This window comes from Oncorhynchus tshawytscha, linkage group LG03 (genome assembly GCF_018296145.1).
Source record: "Oncorhynchus tshawytscha isolate Ot180627B linkage group LG03, Otsh_v2.0, whole genome shotgun sequence".
NCBI lineage: Eukaryota > Metazoa > Chordata > Actinopteri > Salmoniformes > Salmonidae > Oncorhynchus > Oncorhynchus tshawytscha.
The window spans coordinates 16531227-16544751 of NC_056431.1; the positions used below are offsets into that span (position 1 = coordinate 16531227).

Sequence of the window (13525 nt, forward strand, 5' to 3'; positions counted from 1 at the left end):
CATAGAAAATATAAGGAATATAGTAATATTGCAGTTATCTTCAGAGATGAGCCAGCAGCATTTTACCTAATGAGTCATTTTGAATAATAAATGGTCTGTGCCCATTTCCTCTATGGCTATCAATACATTTCCATGGAACTAAAAATAAAATGTTAAAATAAGGCTTTCAGCTTTGGTGTAAAAGACACAAGACAGAAATGGGGCTAACATCCCAATAGTTACTCATGACTACATTGGTACTACTTTTACTTGAAGCTATTATAAAATAAAAATGTTCCTTTGTGGTATTGCACATTCAACAGAAGTTCTCAACACATCATCTCTTACTCTCAGTTTCATTCTCAATCTCTCTCTCTCATTCACTGCTAGAACTACGGCTGGACGCTGCAATAGGCAGACTATGGCTAAGGCGTTGGTGGGCAGGTGAGGTGGAGGAACCATAGAACAGCCATTAATTTCTCAGGGACTGGGGTTGGGGGAGGTAAGTGGAGTGGTGTTTGGGTGCTTTAGCCAGTGCCTGTGCCGGGCTGGCATGGTGGGGGCTGCTCGATGAGGACTTGGCATTGCGCTGGGGGGTCTTGACCCTTAACAACCATCACTGGAGCAGTGATAGAGTCACATCTCTACAGGCAGAAAAGGACGGTTATTATTATACTAACCACTCCATAGGACACAGAAAGCTAGAACTGTGAGTGTGTATGGTGTAGAATTGTGCATATTACAGCTCCTTACCTGAGGCACTAATTCAATGACCTCGGGCATGCGGATCACCCCCTCTTTTGGTGGGCCAGCCCGCTGGTTCCTGTCTCCTCCTCGGGGCCCTGACCAGCCATCTTGGGTCCCCTTCCTGCAGAAGAAGCTGGGGAGAGAAGCATTCAAACATGGAATGAGACCCATGTCCTCGAGTCAGTGACTCAATATCCAGGCAATAATAAATAAAGCAATGTACACATTAAAATCCAAAGTTATTACACTAAAACCATATTCAAAACATATTCTGTTATCATATACTTTATTATTATATACCAAAAAGTGCTTGCTTACCTGCGGCGGTAGCCAAACATGAGGAACAGCACACAGAAAATGATACATGCCATGCCAGTGTGGATTCCCACCACAATGCCAGTCATGGACCCCTCATCCTCCTGCTTGCAGTTACATGGGCTCTGCCCACCTGGACAAATACGCACAAAAATGGGTTTTGTTAGTGGAAAAACAGTAGCGGGATACACATACATACGCAAAAATGCACGCACACACGCACACACGCACAAGTGCCACGACTTACACCATCTGTGGTGTCGATACAGCGATCTGCTTTACCTTTAATATCATGAGGCAAATATTGTCCTTGTGTATATACTTGACACACACTGAAATGTTCTTTCTGTGATCCGAAAGATGAACTAAAGAGATTTACTGTCAGAGTCTATCTAGAGGAGAGCGAAGGAGTCAGGCGCAGGACACAGGTAAGAGTAAAGCCACTGTGTTTACTGAGCAGAACACGTGTCAAACTGTCAGAGTCTATCTAGAGGAGAGCGAAGGAGTCAGGCGCAGGACACAGGTAAGAGTAAAGCCACTGTGTTTACTGAGCAGAACACGTGTCAAACTGTCAGAGTCTATCTAGAGGACAGCGAAGGAGTCAGGCGCAGGACACAGGGAAGAGTAAAACCACTGTGTTTACTGAGCAGAACACGTGTCAAACTGTCAGAGTCTATCTAGAGGAGAGCGAAGGAGTCAGGCGCAGGACACAGGTAAGAGTAAAGCCACTGTGTTTACTGAGCAGAACACGTGTCAAACTGTCAGAGTCTATCTAGAGGACAGCGAAGGAGTCAGGCGCAGGACACAGGGAAGAGTAAAACCACTGTGTTTACTGAGCAGAACACGTGTCAAACTGTCAGAGTCTATCTAGAGGAGAGCGAAGGAGTCAGGCGCAGGACACAGGGAAGAGTAAAACCACTGTGTTTACTGAGCAGAACACGTGTCAAACTGTCAGAGTCTATCTAGAGGAGAGCGAAGGAGTCAGGCGCAGGACACAGGGAAGAGTAAAACCACTGTGTTTACTGAGCAGAACACGTGTCAAACTGTCAGAGTCTATCTAGAGGAGAGCGAAGGAGTCAGGCGCAGGACACAGGTAAGAGTAAAACCACTGTGTTTACTCATTTCCGAGAACGGAACAAAAATCCCATTATAAAATAAATACAAAACAGGATACGAACTCCAACACACGAAAGACAATCACGCACAAAACAGAAAGGGAAACCAGAGGGTTAAGTAAGGAACATTATCATGAGATGGGAACCAGGTGTGTAAAACAGACAAAACAAAAGGAAAAATGAAACATGGATCGGTGGCAGCTAGAAAGCCGGTGATGTCGACCGCCGAACACCGCCCGAACAAGGAGAGGGAACAACTTCTTATATCTGTGTCCATATTCTCCATGAGTTTCTAGCAGATAGACCATATGGTTCATGAAAAAATTGCTGAATTCATGAAAAAAAAGCATCTAATCAACAGCGGCATTATTTTCAATTAACTTTGCAACTCTTCCAACATTGACTTTTTTCACATCTGCCACCAGTCTGACGCCAAAACATTGACAGCAAATACATATTGAAATAGTCAAATAAATAAAAGTGTGTAAAAAAAAATATGGAAAGGATATTTCATTATGAAACCCTCATATTACTAATGGTATTCACTAAGTTGATAGTTTTTATTTAGGATAATGTTGTACAGCTTTGTCATTCAATATTCTTTTTATTTAAAATCACCTTACTTAATTATTTTACGTGTGATCTTGCCAGAGAGAGGGCCACCGATAACTACGGACATCTGTGATAATCTAAAGTATCCAACGGCCTCTAGATGTCTTTTGATAAATGACATACAAATCTTGAAAGTTACCAAAAATTCTGGTAGGTAACTGGTAAACTTTGAACGTTTCCAGTAATATACCCTTCCTTTGCAACTCGGGGCGGTAGGTAGCCTAGCGGTTAAGAGTGTTGGGCCAGTAACTGAAAGGTCGCTGGTTCAAATCCCTGAGCCGACTAGGTGAAAAATCTGCTGATGTGCCCTCGAGCAAGGCACTTAACCCTAATTGCTCTAGATACATTTTTCTTTTAAATGTACCCCTGACACACATACTAACAAGACAGCATCATTGCTCCACATCGCCCCCTGGTGTAGTATGTTTGACAGTACCATTTTACACTGACAGTTACACATAGGGTCATGATCCTAAATCAGCTTAAAGGTCAGTGTTTGTGTCTCACCGGAGCTAGTCTTGGCGCTGGTACCACTCTCGGCCAGTGAAACCAGACGCTTGTTGGCAGTGCCGTCCCCATTGCCGTTGTAGGCCACCAATTGGATCTCATACACAGCAGTGGGTTCTGAAACAGAGATGGCCAGGTAGGAAAATCAACCATAGAAAGCGACACCCTAATACACAGTTACATTCATTCCATTTCAAAGGTCCTTTTGGTACCAGTACCGGCACTCCGCATTGTGAAAATGTCTGCTTTGTGTGAGTCATTGCAATCTGAGACCCTGCAGTGACAGTGGTTAGTAGTATGCTACCTCATCACTTACCTAGATGGGAGATGGTGTGGGTGTTGATGTGACCGGGAAATACTTCTTGCCCCTGGAAGTTGGGCTGGGGGACCTCGCGGTAGGACAGCTTGAAGCCCTCTACCTTGCCCGACTTACTGGGCAGCTCCCAGAACACCTGCATGGCCGTCTTGTTCAGCACCTTGGTGAAGAAACTGGGAGAACTGGGTACTGTGAGGGGAAAGAGGAGAGGGACAGAGAGGATGAGTGGATTAACATACAAATTGAATTCCAAACATGAGAAGACAGATAGAGAACAGGGAAAGAGATGAGTAAGGCTTCGAATAAACAAACCAAATGTGAAAAACTGAAAGATTTTGCAGAAACAGTCAAATATAGAAAGGTGAGGAAAATAAAAGAGATGAGCAAATACAAATATAGGTGCATGAGAAATTAGTCACTCTGATATGCAACTGCTTATCTCCTCTCATTTCATGACATACCGCCCCCTAGTGTTGTAGCCACCACAGTGCTGGACTGCTGGCTGGCTCCCAGAGGGGAGTAGGCCTTGAGGTAGATGGAGTAGGTGGTGGCAGGCTCCAGGGTGGTGAAGTCATGCTGGAAGGTGGTCTTACTGACAGCCTCCTGCAGCTCTCTGCTGTCTGGCTCTGGAGGGGACAGCAAACAGGAAGTGAGGTCATCATCTTTGCATCTTACGAGAGGAAGGTATTAAAAAGAGGCAGTCTTGTGTACTACTAGAGTATTACTAGAAGCTCTAGATGCATAACTGTCTGGATTTTTTAAATTAAATTCTCCATATGAATTACATAAGAAAGCAAAAATATACGATTCACTTTGGACAATGAAGTTGTATTATATTATAACAGCCTCCTTACCGCCCAACATGCGGATGTGCAGCACATATCCGATTATGCCGTCGGTGACCTCTGGGACAGGCTGGGCCCAGGTGAGCTGTAGAGTGGTGGGGGACAGAGCCGTGGCCGTCAGGTCCTGAGGGGCCTCGGGCAACTCCGTGGACTGGGTGAGGGCCAGGCGGGCACTGGCCTGGTTGGTGCCAGCGCTGTTCTCAGCAATACACTGGTAGATGGCCTCGTCATCCGTGGTGATGCGCGTCACCGCCAGCGTGCTGTGGGGGGTATTGTTAAGATGTTAAGAGTTGGAGTGACTAATAATGGTGGTGTAATGAATCTATTAATAACATTACTTAATGTTTCATTTGAATCTTATATTTGCAGATCTAAAAGTATATGTAGATGAGTAAAAGCATACTAACTACTGTACCTGTTATTGTTGGTGAGCTTGACATTGTCACCAGGAGTCAGGATTTTGCCGTTCTTCAGCCAGATGAGGTGAGGCTCGGGGACTCCCTGGGCCATACAGGTGAACACTGCACTGCTCCCTGCTGGTCTGGAGACAGACTGCGGCCACTGCAAAAACTCAGGAGGAGCTGGGAATAGAGAGAAAGAAAAAGAGAGTGAGCTTCTCCTATTTCGCTACGTGCTATGTAATTAATGTATGTGATGGAATGTTCCACCATCTTGTATTGGCTCAAAGTCTGCTTGGCAATATCTACATTATGTAGTTTATTTCGATTTCATTTAAATGAGAGGGGGGTGTGGAGGGAGATGAATAGAGAATGAGATACGGCTTGCCATTATCGGGCTCAGTGGCTGTGCAGTGTTGCCTATGTCTTGCAATTACTATAAAGCACAGTAGAGGGCAGCATAGATGTTTAAGCAATGCACTTGACACAGGTGGACTTGACATTATTCTGACCATTCTGGCTGAGACTAAGATGAGCTCTCAATTTGCCAAAATGATGTTTGGGCTAATGGACAGTGTACAAGAGATACAATCTTGATTTAAGTTCTAGGGTTCACTCAATATTTTGTATACCCTGTTTGTGCTCAAATTGTCGAAAGTTACTCAAAGAACTTAAAAAGGATGAAATTTCATTCTGTTCTGTGTTTTCTGTGGTCAGAATGAGTGTTTGCCTCTGAATCCAAATCCCCAAATAATCCCCAAACAAGAAAAGCCAACACATCTCCAACGAGATAAGAACATTAAGGTCCAGACTCGGACTCCAACTGAGCATATGCCAAAACAAGGAGTCCAAAATCAAGTTCATGATCCATGACAGCAGCATCTCGTCCCCAAATTAAAGCGACACCCCTGTCCGTCCCTCTCGTGACACCCGAGTGGAGAGGGACACAGGGTGGGGCACAGAGGCAGTCTTGCTGCCACAATGGCATAATGTCTGTGTGCAAAAACCTCAGGCCTCTCCCCCCTCCATACGCATCTCATTGATCTACTACTACCCCCACCCCCCTCGTAAAAATTAGCCAGCTCACAAATCCATTGTCAGGACTCTGGGAAAAGCGGACCAAGAGGAGAGGGAGGTGGGGTGGGGGGTGTAGGGGTGAAGGGGCTGGGGGCAAGGGGGTTGGGGCGGCCATCAATCAATGGCAGGGATGGATTCTTTTTCTAACCAGGGCGCTGGGCCTCAATCTCTTTGCATTAACAAGGGACAGGAAAATAAAAGATGACATACAAGCTGGGCCTCTAAAGCTTGTGTACCGAAAAGATAAACATAAATGCTTGGTTTAATCTTGTGGAGATTTGAGGATATTGAGGAGATATATATCGGTTAGGGTTCCCAGGGTAGCAGAACTTGGATATGACAACAAATTGTGTTAAGCGTTTTTATATAACCACAGGAACACATTTAATCTCCCTAACAGTTTTTCTTCCATCTCCAGAACAGAAATCCACCTGATGGCCAAATATTGGTTTAAGGAAAGTTGAAACATTAAGCTGCCATAAATGGCCCTCTAGAGATTTCCATCAGCAACAAACTTTCCAATTCCTTATGCCTAGACTGACAGGAGTACTCCAAACAGTCTAGAATAAGTGTTTAATAAGTGTGTATTTCACTTCAGCTCCAGCAGTGTGGAGAGCTGAAATTGAGTTAGAGTAAACCACTCAATCAATGGTGGGTGTGTGTGAGAGCCTGGTGACAGAATGGCAGTCAGGGTCATTGTCATTGTCATTCTGTTTGCAGAGAGCTCCCCAGCTGTCCCAGCCTGCCTCTCTGCAGAAGGGACCGATGGGGTAGAGAAGAGAGACTGTGGTTAGGGTGAGAGTGCAGGTTTGCTCATTTGAGAGCAAAAAAGATGGCTCCCATTGTGAGAGTGAATGGGGGCTGCTCCATACTACTGCATTTGGGGGAAGTTCGGGTAATGAATCTACCCTCTAGCATCTCTCGCTCCTGGGCTACAGTGCACTTCACACTTGAACTTGGGTGAGGCCATATATTTAGAGTAGAGATGCATTCAAGCCCTGTTATTTCAATGATGGTTAGTGGTTCCTATTATTTCAATGAACTAGAGGAGAAACCTGCAGTGAATGCTTTTATGTGGGTCTGCCTGTCCCTCTGTCTGGCTGTTTGCCTACCAAAGGTGTGGCTGGACGATCTAGAGTTTTCTGTGTTCCTGCATGTTGCTGTGACTCTTATTGAATATTGTCGACTTCAGCATCCTGGTCACACACACATTTAGGTCCTCAATCATGAAAACCAATCATAGTCATAGATTGGTTTTCAACTGTTTCACACCATTTCTCATACAGAACTAAACCTGAAATATACTGAATCATCCAGAAATATACTGAATATGCTTCCCTCTCTGTAAACCTGATTCCAGTGTAATCAGAACAATACAATGAGATGACCATGACGTGGCTAAAATCGAACATAACTTCCATCAGGACAAAGTTCACGACACATAGGTCCCAATCAAACACCACACGGCAATAGTGAATTGTCCTATCTTCCCTGGAATATTATGCACATATTCAGAAGGTGTGAATGAAAGTGACTCATGGCTTTCTCTATGCATGAGGATGCTAACCAGAAGCCATGGGAATGGCCTGTAGGCCTACACATAGACGTCCCTTAGAATAAGCTGTTTTGCAAACACACAATGGCTGTCGTGTCCCTTTGTGTCCTGAGCCCTTCTGTGAGTCTGTCTGGCACTCGGTGGCCTCTGTCCCCTGAACTTGGCCTTGCCTGTGTCTGTCGCCTGCAGCTGTGACAAAGACAAGTGTCCCCACAGGCCAGGGAGGTGGAGCAGGGACTGTCTCGCTCCATCAAGGCCTGCCAATCAAAGGCCTATAGCACCCAAACCCCCATCATAGCCCCACCCCCAGCCACCAAAACTTAAACCCCACCCCCAACCATCTCATGCATCATTTCCTTAGGGCCTGCAGGAAGAGGGTTAGGGGTGGGAGGTCAGAGGTGATCCCTCACTCTGGCACCATCACTCTGCTCCGCCTCCTCCGGCACTTGGGCTTTGCTAGCACTGTCTGTTTTATTCTGTTTCTATATCTTGTCTTTTTTCAGTTCTCTGTTTTATTCTGTATCTGTTCTCCCTATAGCTCTCCTTTTCTCTCTGTCAACCTACAGATGTAGGATCTTAATTTGATCACCCGGTGGCAGAAAAACTTTCCTGCAATGCACTTGTAGTCTATTTGAAGTTTAAAAAGGCTTCTTAGAATGCTTGTTTGTAAGTTCCACTTTAACATTCCAAACTTGATTCTCCTCTTATGTTTTGATTTTCCACAATTGTTTTATTATCAAACCCTCCAAAAATGTCCATTAATGGCCACCACAGATGGTGGCTATGCAGCCTTTGTCTAACTGTGGCCTGCATATGTCCTGGTCAGGTGGTCCCCTGGTGCAGCCAATTTATGACCCCCAGCAGCCAGCACCCCAAATTAGTTTTGGGGGCAGACGCAACCAGGAGATGAGGTCTGAAAGGGCATCCCATAATATGCAAAGCCAGCCCAGACTGGCCCTAACTTGACTTCATAAGACTGAAAAGGTCTGCAGAAGGTAAAGAATGGTCAAGTTCAAGTAGAATCAGTAAACTTGGGAGATTTTCAGGCACATTGAGGCAGATGGTATTTGACGTGAGATATCAAGTGATTGAGTTAAATATAATTCACAAGGTATGTTTTATTGATGTTAGATTTGGGTATAGCCTGAGTCCCTGATATAGATGGTGTTAACATTATGGACTGGATTGTTGCTATCTACCCCCACATTAACTGTATGAGTGGTTTTAGAAAGAGCAGAAATGGTATCCACACTGTAACATACAGCGCATACATGTAACATGCAACACATACATGTAACATGCAGCACATACATGTAACATGCAGCACATACATGTAACATGCAACACATACATGTAACATGCAACACATACATGTGTTGATCAAGTTATGAAAAAGCGAGGGAAACTAAACCGATTCATATCTGCATATGAACGCTGACTGCAATTGTACTCCTCCAAACCTATTGATGGTTTGATCTCTTTGTTTTCAAATCAAGTTATGCTCTTAGTTCCTTTTGCAACATCAATTTAAAAAATGAATGAATATATTCACCGAGCACAATAAGGGTGCTATGCCAGATCCTGATTTTGAAAGACACAGAAAGCAGATATTGATTGATTGAGTTGGGTGGTGAGGACAAGCAGATAGACTCAGCCATTAACACCAGCTACCATTATACATGTACAAATGTGTGTACTACTGTGCCATTCGGCAGTGTATTGCTGATGTACAGGAAAGTATCACCTGACTAAACACTCCAACTATGAACACACTCACTCTGAAACTCAAATTTGAGTGTGTTTGTGTTTGAGTGTTACTCTGAGTTTATATTTGTGTAAGCATAATTGTGAGTTGAATCCGTGGGATGAACCACCATTAAGATGCTATAGTATAAAACAAGGTATTAAGAGCTAAAATAGGTAGAGCAGAGAGGTAGGTATATAAGGGAGGGTCACCAATAAACGGTATCTCCTCCTTTATCTTTGTCCAGCTGGAGCCCAATATCAACGCCAATATCAAAAGAAAATGTTGGCCAAAAGCAGAACACTAAGGCCCCGTGCCAGGAGGTCAAAGGTGACCAGAAGAGTTGGGGGATGTCAGTTCACCCTTAAGGTCATTGTGAAATCTACCAAAGGTTAATATAGCCTGACCTTCCTAAAATAACCCCAGCATCCCCACCATCCTCCATCCTGCTTATTACCTCTCTCCCTCCATCTCCCCATCCCTCCCCCTATCTCTACCCCCCAAAACAGAGCCCTGGGAGAGTGAGGTGTTCCCCTGAGGGAGACTTGAGATGAATTTCCAAATTGACCCCCAGCCTCTTCTGTAGATCTGGAAAGATCACATAGGGTTCAACCAGATGCTAATAGCTTCAACTTGTCTCCTGATTGGCTGGGTGGAATGTCTAACATGTTTTTTCTACCTATCAACTCATTTCAGATCTAGAGGAGTGTTTTTGGGGTAGGGGCTAGGGGTGCATTTAGCATAGGCCTGGGAGACACCGGTCTGTTGAGATGATGCTTGAGTGGTTTCCTGGAGGCTGGTAATGGTGGGTGGGGGATACATATTGGGGTGGGAGATCTGAAAAGTGCTGTATCAACAAAGCCAACATTGCATTGTGTGTGCTTGGGGTGTGAGGGTTAATACTAGTGTGTTTGGTGTGAGATTGATGGGTACTACGACTCACCCTGCACCACCAGTCTGCCCAGTGCAGTACGCCTCATCCTGGTGCCAGGGCGGTTAGCAGAGCACACGTATACCCCAGAGTGTTGCAAGTTGGCATCTGAGATCATCAGGTTCCCCGTACCCAGCACCTGGATACCCTCCACCCCGATGGAGCGCCCGTCTGGAGGAGAAGAGAGAGATAAAGAGAAAGAGGGGAGAGTTAGAGAGCTGAAGGTCTCATCTGTAGCAAACATGGATGATCTATTTAGCACAGAACTACTCAACAATATTAAGGCAGCATTCAGTCAATGTCCGACTACCAAGGCCACATTGAAGTCTTATATCATGTGTATGTTTGCTGTCACTTCTGTAATCCTAAAAAGTGTCACAAAGGTGACAATAACAAATTGATTTTACCTGTTAGCGATAACAAATTGATGTTATGAGACAATACTCTCTGTGGTAGAAGGATCTGGTATTGGGTTTGGACAGTGATGTAGGGTGTGTGAGAGGGGACAGTGATGTAGAGTGATGTAGAGCACAGCCCTACCCAGCCGACTCCAGGACACGATGGGTCGAGGGTTGCCAGTGGCGATGCACTCCAAGATGGCGGTCTGGTGCACAGTGATGGTCAGGTTCTGAGGACCCGACAGAATCACCGGCTCCTTGTAGATCCGTGGAGCTGCCACTGTAGAGAGAGAGAGAGAGAGAGAGAGAGAGAGAGGGAGAGAGAGAGAGAGAGAGGGAGAGATGGAGAGAGAGAGAGAGAGAGCGAGAGAGAGAGATGGAGAGAGAGAGAGCGAGAGAGATGGAGAGAGAGAGACAGAGAGAGAGAGAGAGAGAGAGAGAGAGTGAGAGAAAGACAGTGAGAGAAAGACAGTGAGAGAGAGAGAGAAGACAGGAAATGGTGAAGAGTCAAAAATACAGTAAATGCACAAATCTATGGGCATATTTGTTATTATTTAAATAAAAAAATATTAGCCTTTATTTAACTAGGCAAGTCAGTTAAGAAAAAATTCTTATTTACAATGACTGCCTACCAAAAGGAAAAAGGTCTCCTGCAGGGACGGGGCTGGGATTAAAAATAAATAAATAAATAGAAATATAGGACAAAACACACATCACAACAAGAGAGACACCACAACACTACATAAATGAGAGACAGAAGACAACAACATAGCAAGGCAGCAACACATTACAACACAGCATGGTAACAACACATTAGCAGACACATACAGACTCAGAAAGGACAGCTTCACTTACCAGTGACAGTGAGCTGGGCCTCATGGCTGTAGCGAGTGTTAGCGATGTTGGTGGCTACGCAGCGATACACACCACTGTCAGCCCGCCTTACACCGGTTATCTGCAGGATCCCTGTGGGCAGGATGGTGTACCTGAATACAGGAAAGGAGAATTATAGTGTGTGTGTGTCTGTGTGTGTGTGTGTGTGTGTGTGTGTGTGTGTGTGTGTGTGTGTGTGTGTGTGTGTGTGTGTGTGTGTGTGTGTGTGTGTGTGTGCGTGTGTTGTGTGTGTGTGTGTGTGTGTGTGTGTCTATGTGTGTGTGTGTGCATTGTGTGTGTGTGTGTGTGTGTGTGTGTGTGTGTGTGTGTGTGTGTGTGTGTGTGTGTGTGTGTGCGTATCCATGTGTTACCTGTTATCGTCAGTATTCACAGCAGTTCTGTTTTTCTCCCAGGAGATGCTGGCCTCTGGGATTCCGTTCACCTGGCAGGTCAATCTGGCAACGCCACCCTCATCCACCGACATGGACTCTGGGTGTATGTGGAACTTAGGGAGAGCTGTGTGTGAGAGAAAATAGATCAGAGATTTTAAATAGACATATCCAAGACAGTTTTCAATGTCCTAGAACCCGAAAACAACAAAGTCCCTGGAGACAGGTCTTTCTTAGAACAACTGCCCAACAACCTATGGGATTTTGTAATCAATACGGGTAGGGCGTTTTGCCGTTGTGAATCGCCATGGTAACCCCTTTCCCTGAGGGGAGCACCACCAATCCTCCCAAGAGCCATAATCCTGCTGGTTTACCCACAACCCCCTGCACCTCCCAACCCCCAACAGCCCAGTTCTGGTTTTATTTGGCCAGAGGGAGGGGTCAGGGGAGTGAGTGAATGAAAGGTTGTCCACTCAGTGGGGGGTTTAGAGTGGGGGGAGGTGCTGTGGTTATTAATGTTCAGTCCCAACTGGGGGGCTGGTCAAATAATGGAGTGAGGGGTGGGAAGGGAGGATTAAAGCAGACAGGTATGATTTAAAGGCACAATGGGCAGTATCAAATGAATGAACACACATAAAGAATGTCTTGACCAGCATGGGAGCCGGTTTATGTGAGATGCTATGTTCACTTCAATGGCTTGCTAGCCATTTCAAAGAGTTTACATATAACTTCTGCATGCCATGTAATGTGTCACACATGACTCTTACAGTATACCGTATGTGTATCATCTGTCTTATGTATGACTACTAATGTGTGTGTGTGAGCACTCCAATATGTATATGTGCCTGTGCGTGTCTGTGGTGTGTGTATAACTTACATGCCAGCTGAACCCTGGCCTTGCGGCTGATCAACATGCCATAGTGGTTCTGGGCAGCACAGGCATACTCCCCAGCGTCCGTCTCGTTGCTCTCTCTCCTCTTCTGGAAGCTCTTGATCAGGAGAGTTCCGTTGGCCAACACGCTAGCCTTCGGCCCGGTGGGAACGGACACTCCATTGCGCCGCCACATCACAGAGATAGGCCCCTCCCCTTCTACCTGGCAGTCCAGCATCAGGGGCCGGTCACGCACGGCGATGACATCATTGGGCTCCTTCAGGAAGGCCAGCTCGGAGGCTCTGCCCAACACTGGGAGATAGAAGAGGAGCATGGGAGGTCAGGTACTGCTGAAGTTCTCCTCCATTTAGATGATGATAAGGATGATGATGATGGAGGTAAGAGGGCTGATGAAGTTGACAAGGGAGATCCTCAGGACAGAATGGAGCATCTGATGATGATGGTGGTGGTGGTGGTGGTGGTGGTGGTGGTGGTGGTGAAGAGGGTAATGATGAAAGTAAGAAGGCTGTTGAAAAATGACAATGATGAAGATGAAAATGAGGATGATAATAATGATTGCATACACACATACACACACACACACACACACACAAAAAAATACTCTTAAAACTGAACCGACATGGGAATATGACCTATCACCTACTATTACACTACTACACCAATCAATCAGTGATTCCAGTACAGAGCCTTCAGAGGGCCAGAGGTTGAAACTCTCCCTGCCTGCAGGCTTTACAATGTTAACCTCAAGAAGCAGAGAAGGGCCAGGGGTGGTGCTCCTCCGTTTATAGAGTCATGAACGAATTGAAGACCACATTTTACGATGCCCACTCAA

At 45.4% G+C, this 13525-nt stretch overlaps 1 pseudogene; it reads right to left on the reverse strand.

Moving 5' to 3' along the window:
* Positions 1–1040: 1040 nt before the first annotated feature.
* Positions 1041–13006, reverse strand: LOC112244671 (annotated as a pseudogene).
* Between the last annotated feature and the right edge of the window lie 519 nt (positions 13007–13525).